Raw genomic sequence first — 17,869 nt, forward strand, 5'->3', positions numbered from 1 at the left:
GTGATAATACCTACTGGGGTCCATGCCCTGAGTGATACTGGGTATCTAGGGAGGCAGCAAACAAAGACAGATATTGTTCACATCAATGCTACTGCTCAGAGAGGCTAGAGGCTTTATTCAAGATCACACAGCTAGTAAGAAACAGTCAAAACTGAGGCAAGTTGATGCAGTTAGGGAGGGGGACATACAGGCAGATGACCTGGGTGGGAGTGGGCATGCCAGGGAAAGCAGGTGGTACAGTGCATTTGGTGGAGGACAAGGTCAGGGTGACCATAGGTCTGGGGAAAGAGAACAGGAAGCAGGTCAGGAGGGATTTACAGAGGTCTTGCAAGTCAAACAAAGAAACCTTGGGGTTAGGCCCAGGCAGTGGGAGCCAGGGAGGGCCCCTGGGCAGAAGAAGTTCTGCCTATTCTTTAGAAACGATAGAGTCAAGCAAGAATAGCAGGTATCACCTGTGATCCCAGTGACTCAGGAGGCTGAGGAGGATCCCAAGTTTTTCAAAGCCAGCCTCAGCAACTTAGTAAAGCCTTAAGCAAGTTAGGGAGACCTTGTCTCAAATATTATAAAGGCTGGGGATGTAACTCAATGGTTAAGTGCCCCTGGATTCAATCCCCAGTACCAAAAAAATTAAAACAATCAGACAAGGTTGAGGGTGTAGTTCAGTGGTAGTGTTTTCCTGGCATGCACGAGGCCCTAGGTTTGAACCCCAACACCGCACAGACACAAAAGAGTTGAGACAGGCTACAGGGAGCCCCGGGCCGCCCCGGCGAGTCGGTGCCCGAGGCGTGGTCCTCCTCGCGGCCCCGAGGACCTCCCTCTTAAAGAAGCCCATTCAAACTTGGAGCCCGCCGCTCGCTCGAACTTGGTCTTTGAGCTGTGGTGGACGGAAGGAGTCCCCGGGTGTCCCCGGCCCCGACGGCCTCCCTCAGGGCTCGCTGTCAGGTCCCTGGTGCTCGACGTGTTCTTTGCGGGCACGGGTACAGCTTTGTTTGTTTTGCTTTTACGCGAGGGGGCACTTGGGAGTTCCTTTCGTCCTCGCGGCACCCCTGTTGATGTTGCCCCACTTTGTTTAGTGAAGTTTACTTCGATTTTCCCTCAAGGTCATGTTGCCGGTTGGCAGCGAGTGGGAAAGGGACTCCAGAGTTTCAGCCACAGTAATGTGCCTTAAGTAGCAAGCCCAATATGCGCTGTCAGTGGTGCCTTGGAGCTTTTTCAATCTGGAGTTCCAGCGCCTGGTTCAAATCTTGGCCTTTGTAGCTCTGTGACCTTGGGCAAGTTTCTCAACCTTTCTGCTTCCTCTGTAATATGGGAATAAAAATGTGTCCATTTCATAAGTGTGTTCCAACAAATGCACATGTTACACATGTGTCTGGATATATATGTAAATGAGTTAGTACATGTAAAGCAAGTAGAACTGTACCTAGCACGTAGAATCAGTTCAGTAATTAGTGGTTTTTATTACTAATTTAAATTTGGTTTTTAAATGTTTAAGTGTTTAAGAACTGATTCTTGGTGACTGTCTTTGTAAACCTCTGGGTAGAGGCTGTGGATATAGCTCAGTTGGTCGAGTGCATGCATAAGGCCCTGGGTTCAGTCCCCAGCACCAAAATCAATCAATCAATAAAAGCTCTGTGCAGTTTAAGGGTCACTTGGACTGCAGGAATGAACTAGAAGTTGTTACCATTTTTTGACAAGACAGCTTGTTGAAAAATCATTAAATTTTATTTACTGGGGTAATAAGTGGTGGCACTTAAGAATGTTTTCTATAGAGGTGGTTAAACACAAGCCATCAAGACTGGACTATTTTTCATGTACTTCTGAGTGTGATTGGCCCCCATATCAGTAACTTTAGGGTTTCATAGTATTTTCCTGGTTGTTGTTGACAATTGAAAGCTGCTATGTATTGAGATGTATATTTCAACTAAGATACAGGTTGAACATTCCTTAATGTGAAAGTCCAAAATGCCCTGAAATCTGAAACTTTGAGAAACTGATTTGTGGCTCAAAATTTTGGATTTTAGAGCATTTTTGATTGTTCATTTTTGGGTTATTGGTGCTTAAAAAGTTTTGGAGTTTCAGTTTTTGGAATAGGGATGCTTAACCCATAAAATCTGGCACATACTCCAAAATCCAGAAAAACAAAAAAATCCGAAACTTTTCTGGTCCCAAGCACTTTGGAGAGGGATATTTGTTCTGTAGTTCAGGAAATAACTGTTGTTCTGAGTGTATGCTCTGGAGGCTATTCTGCATCTCTTCTGGTCAGGGAGTCTAGAATATTTAACGAAGAGGTCTGCTTGTTTAGTCATCTAAACTCGGGATCTTAGTGCCTGCCCTGTGCTCTTGGTACTTGAAACTGCTCTTCCCTTAGCGGTAGTTGATTGTGATATGATTTGCTTAGTTGCACTGGGGAAGTGTATTTTGATAGAGTGGGTCTTAAGTAGAGATGAGCATCTTGCTGGTGTAATTTATGCAAGGACAGGAAGAAAATTTTTGAGTTTAGAAGATAAGTTTTTATGTAAAGTATAGCAAACCAAACCAGTTAATTAGCCTCAGTTAACTAATTGAAGAATTGAGAACTGGCCTGTAGTTGGACAGGTGATTTTTGCCTCCCAGGAAACATTTGGGAATATCTGGAGACATTTTTAGTTACTCCTCTGGTGTGCTTCTAGAGGGTAGAGGCCATGGCTACTGTTAAACGTCCTACAGTGCATAGGACACCCTCTCTCCAATAGAATTATCCAATCCCAACCTTGGTAGTGTTGAGATTGAGAAACCCTAGAAAGATGATGGACTTGTCTGGGATAGAATCATTTGGGACATTTTATGACCATGGATACTGGACTCCACCTCTGGAAATTTGTGGAAGGATTGAAAACTCAGTTTTATTATTTATTTATTTATTTAAAATATTTATTTTTTAGTTGTAAGTGGACACAATATCTTTATTTTAATGTGGTGTTGAGAATCGAACTCAGTGTCTCATGCATGCTAGGCGAGCACTCTATCACTGAGCCCCAGCCCCTGCCTGAGAACCTAGTTTTAAAAAGCTTCCTAGACAATACCGAACTGCTGACGGGTTTTACAACCACTGTTCTATACCATAGAGTTGAGGTACTGTGAGATAACCTGATCCTTTGGGTGATCTGTGAGCTCTGTCTTTGGAGTATCTAGATCCTGCCTTGGAGGTTGTTTAGTTGTGGAGAGAGATGGTATACATACATACTTTTTGAGGTGCTTGAAGAATTAATTTTAAATTAAATATTAGATGAATTGATTTTAAAATAATTTTGAAACTTTTTCTTTCTTTACTCTTGAAAATATATTACCATATTATGCTGAATTTAGCAGAACTGTCAGGTTAGGGCTTCCTCCTGTTCTGGATAACCTTATGCTACTAGAATTTTTGAGTTTTATCTTTTTTTTCATATTTTTTAGTTGTTGATGTACCTTTATTTTTTATTTATTTATATGGTGTGCTAAGGATCCAACCCAGTGCCTTACACATGCTAGACAATTGCTCTGCCACTGAGCCACAATTCCAGCCCCATGAGTTTTGTATCTGTTGTCTTCATCTTGTCACTCAGCTGGCAGGTCTGTTTCTAGATCCCAGATTCAACTTTTTTTTTTTGATACCTTTTCCCAGAGAGTTATCCCTGGATCAGTTTACCAGTTCTGCCCTTTGAGGGAGAGAGGGATATACAATAAATAAGCTTAACCTTTAACACAGTGACTGTGCTGTTTAATAAAGAGACTGGACTCTGACCCAGAAGGAGGATTTTTTTTTTTTTCCTTCTGGGGAGATGAAGTGCAGTAGTAGAGAGAGGAGCAGAGATTATTTTCTTGCTGTACTTAAAATTTAGATTTACTAGCTTGCTGAAAGGAAGAATTTAGGATGAAAACTGTACAAGCTATGCTAAATGTTAATATTTGGACATATAATTTGGATATATAAAAGACAAGGTCATGGAGTCCACCCCGCCTTTTTTTCTTTTGCAGTGCTGGGGATGGAGCTTGGCCTTAAGCATTGCTAAGAAAGCGCATCACCAGCTGAGCCACACCCCCAACCCATGGAGGCACTTTCTGATTTTTCATTGTGAAGTTTGGCCTGTGTCTGTGTTGAACTACAAGTATATGTTGACCTCATATACTTCTAATCTTCATCTTTTTGATCATCCAGTAAATTGAGCCCTTACTCTGCCAGAGGGGTTCACTGATAAACAAGCCCTTAAGGACTTGCAGTCTTGGGGGAGAGGCACACAATTACAAAGTAGACCATTTGCAAAGTTTTTTAGGATTATGTAGTTGGCACTCAGTATCTCAGTATCTCCGAGTTCTGCATCCTCAGGTCCACATGTGTGGGCTCAACCAGCTGTGGATTGAAAACACTTAAAATAAATTCCAGAGAGTTCCAAAAAAACAAATCTTTTTATTTATTTATTTATTTATTTATTTTTTAATTTTTAGGTGGACACAATGTCTTTATTTTATTTTTATGTGGTGCTGAGGATTGAACCCAGTGCCCCGCACATGCCAGGAGAGCGCGCTACCACTTGAGCCACATCTCCAGTCCCCCAAAACCAATCTTAAATTTGCCACAGGCATGAAACTTCACTGAATCCATGTGAATGAAGTGTAGCCACTAGTCACTTTGCTCATCTTCAGTTTTTCTCCAACACTTGTTTGAGCATTGGTTTTGGGTGTCTCTTGTTTCCTCTAGGGTTAGGCCTAGGATGGTTGCATCTGAACTGAACATGTACGGACTCTTAATTCTTGTTATTCCATAAGCAATATAGTATGACAACTATTCATATAGCATTTCTTTTGTATTAGTTATAAATAACCTAGAGATGACTTAAAAGCATTCAGGAAGGTATGAGGTTATATGTAAACACTGGCATTTTACATAAGGGACTGGAGCATCCTCAGATGCTGATATTTATTGGCTCCGAGAGTGGGAGTTGCTGGAACAAGTCTTCCCTAACACTGAGAGTGTTAGTTGCTCTCAGTGAGAGACTCTAGGGTCACATGGAAAAGAGATTCTGTTTATTGATTGGTTGGCTAATTTCATGAAACTTTGGGTAGTTGAGATTGCTAGAAATCTGGCAAAATAATAAAATACCTGCACCCCCCCCCCCCCCTTTTTCATTTGTACTAAGTGGTAACTTTGACTTGGTTTTGGTGTCTTAAAAAATGCCATTCCAGGGCTGGGGTTGTGGCTCAGTGGTAGAGCACTTGTCTAACATGTGTGAGGCGCTGGGTTTGAACTTCAGCACCACATACAAATATAAATAAATAAAAGAAAGTTATAAAAAAATGATAGAAGAATAGATATAAAAAAAATGCTGTTCCTTCCATGCTGGTGAAGCTGCTTGGTAATGAAAAATAGGGTCAAAGTTTATTGCTCCATACAAGTTGTCCAGAGATCAGATTTGAAGCAGTGGTGACTGTGTGATTCTGGAGCCATCAGAAGGCTTCAAGGTTCTTGCTAAACATCTTGAACATCCTGAAATGCATAGTGCTGGGTGTGGGGATGGGTTTTTTCCCTGTTGCAGTGTGGATCTGGGCTGACTGGCAATTGTTTTTGTGCCCTTTGACTTTGCCTTAGATTCTATTGTATTGGAAGTCCTTTTCTTTTACTCTCATTCCCTCTCCTTTATTTTTCTTCATTGGGAGAGAGATAGCTACTAGATAGATTGATAACCAGTTTAATGCAGGGTTTGAAGGATTACAGACTGACATCTGGATTACAGTTAGATTGGTTAGATGGTGAAGAAACAATTAAAAGGGCATGTAGCAGTGTGTGAAAAGACTTCTTACCATTACGCCTAACTGGGACATTTTATGTTAAGGAATTGGCAAAGAATAGAGGCTGTTGACTGCCTGTGTGTGTGTGTGTGTGTGTGTGTGTGGTCTGGGATTGAACCTACAGGCGCTCAACCCCTGAGCCAAGTCCCCATCCCTTTTTATATTTTATTGAGAGACAGAGTCTCTGCTGAATTGCCTAGAGCCTCGCTAAGTTGCTGAGGCTCGGGACCCTCCTCCCTAAGCCTCCCGAGCTGCTGGGCTTGTAGACTTGTGCCACTGTGTCCAGCCTTGCTTGTCATAGTTGGCTAGTATTGACCTGTTTTAGAAGTATCAGTGAAGATAATACATTTGACTGAATTTATACAAATAAAGTTTGATAGGTTCTGAATATCTGATGTAAGGAGGCACTGATGTTGTACTTCTCAGTGGTTCTTGTACCTTAGAAGTCAGCTGCCATGAAATTGTCCTCACAGGAAAGATGAGTGAAAGATTTGGTTTTAGAATGTTAGCAGAATTAAAAGGCTGCATAAATAAGAGGGTGACTGAATGCTGAGTCAGACTTGGAGAAAGCTGAGTGCATTGCTAGTTGGAGCTTTGGGTTCCCTGTACCTGGAGGTAAATCTTAGCAAGAGTACTGGTAGCAGAGACGCACTCTGAGAAGAGGAGAAAGGAGAGCTTGCCTGAGAACCCATGGCATCTGAGACTAATCAGGACAGGTGACACTAAAGCACGCTCTACTGTGGCCTAGTAGGTGGACCTTGCCTGATGACTTTGGCTAGGCCTTCAGTCCCTAGATGAGGGCAGTGGTAGGAGGAATGTTGCTAAGTATCGACTTGATTGGCAGTTGTGGCTTCCTTTCATGAGAATCATGGTTTGGGATTGGAACAGAACTTAAAAGATCATGGATACTTGGAAAATTTATGTCATGCTGAAGAATGGACTTGGAGACAGCAGAAATCACAGTATTTAGGTGATCCCTTAGGTGTGTACTGCCGCACAAGACCACAGTTTGTGTTGCAAGAGTGAAGTCAAAGCTGTTTATCACGAGAGTTAAGAACACATGGTTAATTCCTAATTGCTTTTCTTTTGGTGGTAGTTCTTGTCAGTTGTCTTTATGTGGTGGATGAGGGGACAGTGACTCCTGGTTTTCTTTTGTTGACATAGAGATACCAAGGGTTTCTACTGACTTTGGACCATGAGCAGGTCTCATTTGCCTGTCTGTGAGTGAGACTCCTGCCCCTTCACTCTGAATGATCCCTTTTCCCATTGTGGATTTCTTATCCTTGCTTCATTGCATAACTGTAGGTGGATTCAACAGTCATGCATTTGGCATCTATCAGAGGCATAATATTTTGCTGCTAAGGTACTACCACGTCTCTGTTCTTAATTCCAAATATATTTTGGTAGTCAGGAATGCCCAGGTTCCAGCCACTGTGGTAGCATATGGCCTGTAATCCCAGCAAATTGGGAAGCTGAGGCAGGAGGATCGCAAGATTAGGCCAGCCTCAGCAATTCAGCAATTCCCTGTCTCAAAAAAGCAAAAATGCTTGGGGATGTAGCTTTAAGTTCTGAAGGAGAGACATGGAATATTATGGATCATAGAGAAACTTTAAGGCTAACTAGTTGCTCTGGGGAAGTTCAGGGTAATGGCGATTTTGGTGGAGGGAGGTTTTGGAGTGAACGTTTATATGCAAGTTTTTTTTTTCCTTCAAATGATTATGTTATATACATGTTTTATTTCACATGTATGTATATATTTCTGGCACCTTGGATATTGTACAAATAACTCTTTGCTGTGAAGTCACATGTTATATAGAATGTTTTTTCAGCATGCCATGGTCATATGTGCCTTGAAAGATCAGTCAGTATGTTAGCAGATGATTGAGCCCTTTTGATTTTGTTCTTAGTATCCTTACACATTCCATACTGTGACCAAATAGTTATATTGAGATCTGCAGATTTTTTTCTGCAAAGGGCCAGTTGGTAAATATTTGAGGCTTTGCAGGCCAAATAGTCTGTGCAGCTCCTGGGTGGGCTGTGTGTGTGAAAGCAGCACAGCCAGTGTGTAAACTGAGGAAGGTAGCCGTCTTCCTGTGAAACCTCACAATCTAAATAGGTGGTGGGCTGGATTTGTCTGTGGCCCATAGTTTTCCAGTACTCATTCTAACCTTCTTTAAAAATTTGAATATTTAGTGAGATAAGGAGTATATATTGTATGCAGATATTCTTAAAAATTAAAACTGACAATTGTGTACCCACTGACTAGATTAAGAAATAGAATGTTGTCACTGCCTTTGGTTCCCTGTGCCACTTTCTTGTCTGCCTTCCTCTTTCTGAGCTCCTTAAGACATTTTATTTTTAAGGCTTTACTTTTATGGTGGTGTCATCTATGAGAGTACCTTTATTTAATAAGTTTTGCCTCCTGTTAAACTATACAAAGTGAGTCACTTTGTTCTGTGACTTTTTCCTTTTCAACATTGTTTTTGGGATCCATGCATTCAGTTGTTTGAGTACTGTGTCTTGGGTACTGTTCCAGTGCTGGGTATGTTAGTGAGAAAAGCAGACAGAAGTCCCTGCCCTCCTGGAGCTTTCATTTTAGTGGGAGAAAGACAGTTAACAGGTGAGTGGAAGGTTCAGTTGCTATCTGGTGATAGAAGTAGGGAAAAGAAGTAAAGCAAGGGAAGTGGGTGAGTGGGCTGTTTGCAGATGAAATGCAGTGATCAGGTAGGCCTTGCTGAGAAGAGGTCCTGTGTAGAGGTGAGGGATCAAGCCCTGGGCCCACGGGTGGAGGCAGCTTTACAGGCAGAGGGTAATTTGTTGGAGGGGCTCTAGGAGGCCAGTGTGCCTGAAGGCAAGTGCCAACAGGGCGCTAGGGTGGGTCTCCAGGCCTAGGCCTTTGTAAAGATTTTGTTATTTTCTTTGAGAGGGGAAGTCAGTGTTTTGAGCAGAAGTGTGACATGGTATGGTTTCTTAAAGGTCCCCCTGTAGCTGTGTTAAGAATAGCTGTCCCTGTGCTGCTGGAAGGAGGCTAGAGGCTGTGGCACTGATCCAGCAGAGCATTCATGGCAGCTTGGACTGAAGGGGAAGGGGGTAGTGTGAAGTGGTTGGATTTTGGATCCTTCTTGAAGGGAGAGCAGACAGGATTTGCTGGCAGATTGGGTGTGGGTGTGAGAGAGAAGTGAAGGATGATACCAGGAATTTTTGCTCACAGTGGGAGTTGCCATTTGTGAAGAAGACTTTTGGAAGAGCAGGTTTTGGAAGTAAGATCAGGAGTTGGTTTTTTTTTTCTTCTTTTATTTAAATATTTTATTAGTTGTTAATGGACCTTTATTTATTTATATGTAGTGCTGAGAATCAAACCCAGTGCCTCACACGTGCTAGGCAAACGCTTTACTATTGAGCCATAATCCCAACCCCAGGAGTTGAGTTTTGGACCTGTATAGTTTGTAAAGCTTTTAGAGAGCAGGCTGGAGATGTGTAGGATGAAGGTCTCTGGAGTTCAGGGGAGGGTTCTGGGCTGCGGATAGCAACATGAATCTTCCATGTTTAGATGACGCTGCAGTCTTGAGGCTGAGCCAGGGTGCCGAGGAAAGGAGTGCCCAGAAAGAGCAACCTTGGAAGTAGGAGGAACCAGGCAAGTGTGGCAGCAGTGAAGCCTGGGGAAGAGTCCTGAGAGAAGTGGGAACCTGTGCTAGATGCTACTGCCCTAAGGTCCAGTGTGGTGAGGGCTAAGATTTGTCCCCTTGTTACCACTGTTGACCGGTGACGAGTCCTTGCTTCCCCAATGTTGAAGAATAACACCAGAGAAGCACGCCGAGGCAAGGTCAGAGTGGAAAATTAGAAGTTTATTAAAGGACAGCAGAAAATACTTCTCCCAGAGGAAGAAGGGGACCCAAGAGGTGGAATCCATTGAAGGGCGAATGTAGGTGGGAAGGCCCGAAGGGTTGGGACACACGTGGGCCAAAGAAGTAATCTGGGCACTTCAGCATCTTCAAGTTTGCTGTTCATTAACATTTCTTTGGGATGGGCTATCTTCAAATCTGTTGGGGGCTGTTTCCTGGACTTCATTAATATTCCGAGAGTTGCTCAACTTTTCCTGAAATTCATTTTCAACATGGCCTCCATTTTAGATTTCACTCGATATTAGACCCGATTTACCTAACTACACTGACTGCCTAATTTTAAATCTGGCTTCACCCTGGCATTGGTGGCAGGGAAGTTAAGGATGACCATGAGAGCCTTCCCAGGCAGGGCAAGAAGGCCTGAAGTCGGGGATGGAGAGAGGAGGACTGCAGACACTGTTCTGTCAAGGGGGTTTGCCACAAGGATGAGAGGAGACTAGGTTTTGTTGTGATGGGAGAAACCACAGGGTTTTGTCATTTTGGTGGGAAATGAAGTAGGAAAGGTGACACTTGCTGGAGTCTGGGTCTTGAGAAGACATCAGGGACTAGACTGCCGGCCCATGTAGAGAGTTGGTGTCCATGGGTTTCTGTGTGAGAGGAGGGAAAGCAGATGCAGGGCGGTGGAGCAGTGGAGTAGTGGAGTGCAGGGACATTTTCTTTCCTGTTTTTTTCCTCTCAGTGAAAGTCTGGAAAAAATTCTCGGCACTCAGTGAGGATGAGGGGGAGTTGGAGTGAGCCTGAGAATGAGGAGAGTGGGGAAAGAAAAGATGTGAATGGGAACCAGGCCTGGTGGTGCACCTCTGTCATCCCAACAGTTTAGGAGGCTGAGGTATGAGGTCATAAGTTGGAGGCCAACCTCAGCAATGTAGCAATACCCTGTCTCAAATTTAAAAAATAAAACAAAACAAACCCAAAAAACCTGATGATGTGGCTCAATGGTAAAGCACCCCTGGGTTCCGTCCCCAGTACCAAAACAACAGTAGCAGGAATGGGTTAGCAGGTAAGGTGGGTAGGTGACCTGCCTGAGCAGAGTGGCCCCAAGTTGAAAAGCAAGACAGCACAGTTCTGTTGTTTCCCTGGAAGCCCAGCATGTGGTTCTTCATTTATGGGGTTGTGGTTTTCCAAGCAAGAATGGCAAAGCAAGGGAGAGACTGGGAAGGGTGGGAAGAGATATGAGGTTTGTCCACAGTGACAAATAGAACTGCAGTTTATTCCTTTCCACTTTTGTGTTATATTTGAGGCTGACAGGGTCTCATTTTACTTGCCATCTTGTCATTGGCAAATAGGATTGTTTCCAGTGAGAGAGAAGGCTGCTGTCAACAATTGCTAAAGTACCTCTCCAGGCTGTAGGCTTTGGAGAGAATTGCAGAGTAGTGGGGTATCTACCCCTTCCATTTTGTTTAGGAGATGATGCAGCTTGTTTCTCTAAGCAGTTGCGTGGGATTCCACTGCCAACAGTGCTCATGTACAGTTCCACCAGCTCTTGGATTGTCAGACTTTTTTTTTTTTTTAAGTTGTAGATGGACACAATACCTATGTTTTATTTACTTGTTTTTTATATGGTGCTGAGGATTGTTTCATACAGACTGTTTCATATTTGACAATTTGGTTGTATTTTTTGTGGTACTGGGAATTGAATCCAAGGGTTTCTGCATGCTGGGAAAGTACTCTGAGCTAATTCTCCAGCCTTTTAAATTTCGTTTTGAGACAGTCTTGTTAAATTGCCAAGGCTGGCCTCGAATTTGGGTTCCTCCTGCTGAGCCTCCCAAATCTCTGGGATTATAGGTATGTGCTGGGATTACAGGTATCTAAAAAGTTTATATATAGGTTAATTTCATATCCTTGGAGAAAAATCTGCCCATATACTTTGCACTTTTTATTTTTATCTTTTCTCTGATTATTAATAAAGTTGAGCAGCATCTTGTATTTTTCTTGGCTATTTGAATTTTTTAAAATATATTTTTAGTTTTTTTTAATTGTAGCTGGACACAATACCTTTTATTTATTTATTTTTATGTGGTGCTGAAGATTGAATCCAGCGCCTCACAGGCGCTGGTGAGCACTCTACTGCTAGGTGAGCACTCTACTGATGAGCCACAACCCCAGCCCCGGCTATTTGTGTTTTTATTTTTGTGAAATGTCTGCCCTCTCACACTATTTGTGTAGCTTTTCTTAATTGTAATAATTCTTATATATTCTGATTTTTATTAATTATTTGTGCGACAAATACCTTTTCCCATTTTGAGGCTTATTTTTTCTGTATTTATAGGATTTTAAAAGATGATATTTATTAAAAGCGTAGAATATAAAAGTACAAAAGGAATTGGGTCCTTTTAGTCCTCTTTCTAACCTTCCTTCAACTGAGATAGATGAGTAAACAGATTTTTTATTTATAACTTGTTTTTTATTATTTTTTATTTTTTGGTGGGGGGGGGTGGTACCGGGGATTGAAATCAGGGGCAGTCAATCCCTGAGCCACATCCCCAGCCCTTTTTTGTATTTTATTTAGAGACAAGTTCTCACTGAATTGCTTAGCGCCTTGCTGTTGCTGAGGCTGGTTTTGAACTTGAAATCCTCCTATCTCAGCCTCCCGAGCAGTTGGGATTACAGGCGTGTATCACCACACCTGGTTATCTAGTTATTTTTTAAAAGTTTTATGTTTTTTTTCTCCCTCCAAGTCTTGCACATCTTTTTTTCTTAATGCTTTTGTGTATGTTTGGGAGTGGGGTACTGGGGATTGAACTCAGGGGTGCTCTGTCAGTGAGTTCCATCCCCATCTCTTTTTATTTTTTTTATTTTGAAACAGAGTCTTGTTAAATTGCCTAAGTTGGCCTCAAATTACAATCCTGCCTCAGCCGGGATTTATAGGTCTCTGTCACCATGCCTAACCCTTACACATCTTTTGTTAGATTTATTCTTTGGGTATGTTATAGCTTTTGTGCTATTGTAAATGATGTTTTTAAAAGTTAAATTTTCTGTTTGCTGGGAAATGAAAGTATAGTTGACTTATATTTGCTTTTACATGCAGTAACTTCTTCAATGTAATAAATGGCCTGTGGGCTCTTTTGGGGTTTTTATGTAGATACTCATCTCATTTTTGAATAATAACAGTTTTGTTTTTTTCTTTCTCAGTAATCCTTAACTGTAAATGATCTTACATTCTAGGCCTGCTGCGCTGCTTGGGACAGCCATCACAGTGGAGAACATACATGGTAATGGCAGGCACCATTGTCAGCAGTTTCAAAGAAAATGGTTTCATTTTTCACAATTAAATGTGTGGGTACTTTTTCTTTAACAAGTTAAGAATGATAAAAGTTAGTCATGGTAGTGGTGCATGCCTATAATCCCAGCAATTTGGGAGGCTGAGGCAGGGGGATCAATAAGATCAGGGTCTGTCTTAGCAATTTAGGGAAACTTTGTCACAAAACAAGATTTTTTTTTTTTTTTTTTTGAACTAGGATTTGAACTCAGATGCTCTACCACTGAGCTATATCCTCCGTTCTTTTTATTTTATTTTTAAAATTTTGAGATTGTGTCTGGCTAAGTTGCCTAGACTGGCCTCAACCTTGTCATCCTCCTGCCTTATCCTCCCTAGGCTTGCTCCACCATGCCCTGTACTATTTAACTTAAAAATAATGTTTAGATCATTAATTTTTAGCCTTTGTATGTGCTTTTATATACTTATATGTCACCCATATTTGAATAAAGTAGTGATTTCCTTTTAAGTACCACTTTTAGCTGTGGTTCATAAGTTTTGCTATGTAGAATTTTATCTTTTAGGTGGGAATGTGTTCATGATTTCTGTTATGAGTTCTTCTTTGTCTTTTTTTAATCCTTGTAATTTTTTTATACCTTGTTTTTATTTTTATGTGGTGCTGGGATCGAACCCAGTGCCTCACATGTGCTAGGCAAGTGCTCTACCACTGAGCCACGACCCTGGCCCCTTAGTCCTTGTTACTGATTGCTAACTTACTTTGTGTTAAGATGTGTCTAATGTGATTTTTGATTCTTTGAAGTTAGTTGAGGTTTGTTTTAGTACTTGGTTTGTGACAGATTTTCTTCAATATTCCACCTGTGTTTAAAAGAATGTTTCAGGTTTTAAGGTGAGGGTTTTTCATGTCTACCAGATGAAACACATTCATTGACTTCACATTGACAATAATATCCTTAACTAGTTTTTTCTGCTTGTTCTATTAGTTATGAGCTGGAGGGGTTGTTAAATTACTTGGTATGGTGGAAGATTTGTCAGATTCCTGTAGTTCTCAGTTTTTGCTTTGCTTCTATAAGTTTAGAATTTTTGAATTGCCAGTGACTTACAGTTGGTCATTCTGTAAATCTTTGTCTCTAAGCATGTTTTTCCCCTTAGGGTGAATTTTGTCAGATACCACATTGCTGTACCAAGTGACTTGATTGGTTAGTGTTTGCTTAAAATATCTTTTTCTGACCTTTTGCTTTCAAGTGTTTGTTTTGTGACCTTAACTTTTAAGATGTGCCCTTGAAAGTAACTGGATTGTGGTTTGTAAATTGATTCTAAATTGGTGAGTTACTGCATTTACATTATTTGGGATTGAAATATTTGATTTATTTCTACTTTCTTATGCTGTACTTTCTTATTGTACTAACATGACTTTTTTTTTTCTGTTTTTCTTATCTTACTTTATGTATTTTGGGATTTTTTTCCCCCTTAAATTATATACTACGTTTGATGGTAATCTTAGATATTTTAGATTTAGAACCTGGAGTTATATCTTTACCATCGTAAGAATCTTAGCATACTTTACACTTACACCAGTTCCCAATTTGTTTTCTATTATTGGCCTGTTTTCATTGGTGCACTTAAAATCCCACAAATTAGGCATTTTTACATTATCATTCTTGAAAGTCAGTGTTGCCTGATGTCTGATTTCTGATGGAGGAGTGTTTCCCTTCGCACTTTGGTGGTGTTTCTTTTTCCATTGTTGCTGTTGAGATCATTTAGAAGTTAGTTGTCAGTTGTTCCTCTGTAGGTAATACCTACTTTCTAAGTGGTTTCCCGTTTTAAAACTTTGCCCTCTCTTCCTCAACTTCACTAAGAATTATTTACAAAAAGATTTTTATTTCTTATACTTCCTCTGCCTGAGGATTGGTACATTTCTTTAATTAAAAAAAATTTTCAGCTGTATATTGTTTTGATGTTGTCTCTCCAGCTTTTTCAGTTACCTTTTCCTGGTACTGTTTAGAACTTTCTTGTACCTTCTTCTCACTTCATCTTCTGTGCTTTATTTAAAAAAATTAAAATTTTTAAATATGGTATGCTTCACAAATTTCCATGTCATCCTTGCACATGCTAATCTTTGTATCATTCCAATTTTAGTATATGTGTGACTGAAGTGAGCACTCTATGCTGTTTTTAACGTTTTTCATTGTTTCATCTTTCCATGTTATCTTCAAGGGCATTTTTTTCCAACTCCATCTTTTGTTTTAACAATTCTCTTTTCAGCTGTGTCCAGTTTGTATTTTATCAATTGACCAAATTTAATTTCATTCATTACACCTTTTTTTGGTACTATGGATGGAATCCAGGGGAATTTTACCCTGAGCTATATTCCCAGCTGTTTTTGTGTATTATTTTGAGACAGGGTCTTGCTAAGTTGCTTAAGGCTTCACTAAGTTGCTGAGGCTGAACTTAGAATCCTTCTGCCTCAGCTTCCCAAGGTGCTGGGATTACAGGCATATACCACCGTGCCTGGCTCCATCGTATTTTTAAATTTTTGATAAATTCTAGTTCTTCACCAAGTCTGCTTGTTCTTTATTGGTGGTCTCTTATTCTGTAAGTATACTTCTTATAATGTGTTGTTTCAACAATATAGACCATATATTCTACAGGTAATACTAGTGTTTTCGTACTTTCTGGTCTGGTTTTTGTTTGTTTCTGGAAGCTTATTTCCTCTTTTATTTTTGAGATTGTGGTCACAGTTTATCATGTTCCAGTTCAACAGAAACATCCTAGCTACAGTTTTATCAGTGTTCAACAAGTATTTATTGAGCTCCTGTTATGGACAAAATACTGTCTGGATATTTAATATTTATCAAAGAATAAAATGGACAGTACTCTATGCCTTCATGAAGCTTTGCTTCTAGTGAACCTTCTGGGATAAGGATGGAGGTGACTAAGAATTTTCTCCTTGTTTTTATCATTCCAGTTTTTTCTTTTTAATATTTTTTAAAGATGTTGATGGGCCTTTATTTTATACGTTTATTTATATGTGGTGCTAAGGATCGAACCTAGTGCCTCACACATGCTAGCAAGTGCTCTACCACTGAGCCACAAACTCCAGCCCCTCAGTCCAGGTTTGCATTTCAAGAAACACTTTAATATCTTATTTATTTATTTATTTATTTATTTTTGTGTGTGTTGTGTGTGTGTGTGTGTAAGAGAGAGAGAGAGAGATAGAGAGAAATAGATATGAGGATTGAACCCAGGGGTGCTCCATCACTGAGTTACATCCCTAGCCCTTTTTATTTTGAGACAGGACCTTGGTAAATTGCCCAGGCTGACCTTGAACTTGTGATCCTCCTGCCTCAGCCTTTTGAGGTCCTTGGATTACAGGCATGCACCACTGTGTCTGGCCTTATCCAGGGTTTTAAGATGTCTGCCCAGAGTGCTTCTCACGCTGGCCAGGCTAGCAGATATGTTTATTATTTTTAGGTTGCTGGTGTTATCTGCCAGTTTGGATTACTCTTTTAGAGTCACACTATCTCTGAGTTACCAAGTACCAGATAGATGTTTTAAATAAGTATCAGTATTTAAGAAACTTTAAAAACAATAATAGAGGATTTTCATTTTGTTAAAAGCTAGCAAATATGAATGTTTCCTTTAATATGAATTGTTCCTGTGTTGATGAAGAATTTCTTAGATTTTCTTTTTATTTATTTTTATGTGGTGCTAAGAATTAAACTCAGTGCCTCACATTTGCTAGGCAAATGCTCTGCCACTGAGCCCCTTTCTTCGATTTTCTACTCTTTTACATTAGTTAGCTCATTTTTATTTCCAAAAATAGGAAAAATTTCAAGGATAATTACTATTTTGAAATGGGATCTTTTGATTGCTAGAAAACATTAATATGACCTTTATGTGACTCCAGCCAAGTACAGAATACCAAAAACAATGTGGAAAGGGGATGCATGTCAACATAGATTATGAGTCCAGTCGATTTTGAGGAAATTCAGAAAAGAAGAGTGTGAAGGGGGTGGAGGGACTGTTTTATAAGAAAATCTTTTTTTAGGGCTGGGGTTGTGGCTCAGTGGTAGAGCACTTGTCTATCTAGCATGTGTGAGGCACTGGGTTCGATTCTCAGCACTGAATGTAAATAAATAAAATCCATTGACAACTAAGAAATTAAAAAAAAACAGTCTTAACTTTGACTAGTAAGTTAAAAGGAGGCAAATCAGGAACAAAAGCTCCATTGAGGGACCTAAAGGTGTGCAGATTGGGGCTAGTGGTAGAACTCATTTGGTGACAGTTGGCAGCAGGCCCTGTGAGTTCTGGTGCCACCCTGCTTCTGCCATAACTTTCCTTGAGGAGGGCTGAGGGTTGGTGCTGGTATGAGCTGCTTTGATCCTGACTTAGTATCTTCCAGTGGAGCCAAGGATTTTGAAATACATAGGCGGCATAACTTTTTTTCATCAGACTTTGAAAAGCAGAGTTTAATAATCTTCCAGGGTGGAAGAGGAAAGAATGAGAATGGATTATAGAAGATACGGGTTAGAGAGGGATGATTAAAAACAAACATTGCTGGGCATGTTTGTGTCTACCCCCTGATAAAATCAGAGAGGGCCATTCCTGCGCTTACCATGCTATCAGGAATAGTTTTTCCCTTCTTGACATTAGTTACTAGTTTTAGTTAGCTTTTGTGTGTCACTGTGACCAAAATACCTGACAAGAGCAACTTAGAGGAGGGAAAGTGTTTAGGGGCTCAAGGTTTCATAGGTCCTGTCCATAGATGCCACCTCCATTGCTCTGGAATCAAGCTGAGGCAGAGCATCATGGGGACAGGGCTCTGAGGAAGAAGGCAGACATGGGGGTGTGTGTGACGGGTTATACCCCTAATGACGGACCTCCTCCACCCATTCCCCACCTGCCTACAATGACCACCCAATCAGTCCATTCAGACTGGAATGGA

The 17,869-nt window shown here is 40.7% G+C and overlaps 1 protein-coding gene and 1 pseudogene across 7 annotated transcripts in view; one reads left to right on the top strand and one right to left on the bottom strand.

Annotated features, from left to right (window-relative positions):
- The first annotated feature begins 12,843 nt into the window (after positions 1-12,843).
- Positions 12,844-17,869, top strand: part of Ppp6r3 (protein phosphatase 6 regulatory subunit 3) — a 142,836-nt gene continuing 137,810 nt past the window's right edge. For 4 of the 7 annotated variants that reach the window (XM_048807794.1, XM_048807795.1, XM_048807793.1 and 1 more), the window contains exon 1: positions 12,849-12,983. The gene's annotated coding sequence lies outside the window, so the exon portion shown is untranslated. Of the gene's footprint in view, positions 12,984-17,869 lie in introns of all 7 variants that reach the window. The other 3 variants (XM_048807810.1, XM_048807787.1, XM_048807788.1) reach the window with 2 other exon arrangements.
- On the bottom strand, positions 14,988-15,084 carry LOC125618130 (annotated as a pseudogene).

The sequence above is a fragment of the Marmota marmota genome, unplaced genomic scaffold (genome assembly GCF_001458135.2).
Source record: "Marmota marmota marmota unplaced genomic scaffold, marMar, whole genome shotgun sequence".
In the NCBI taxonomy this organism is placed as follows: Eukaryota; Metazoa; Chordata; class Mammalia; order Rodentia; family Sciuridae; genus Marmota; species Marmota marmota.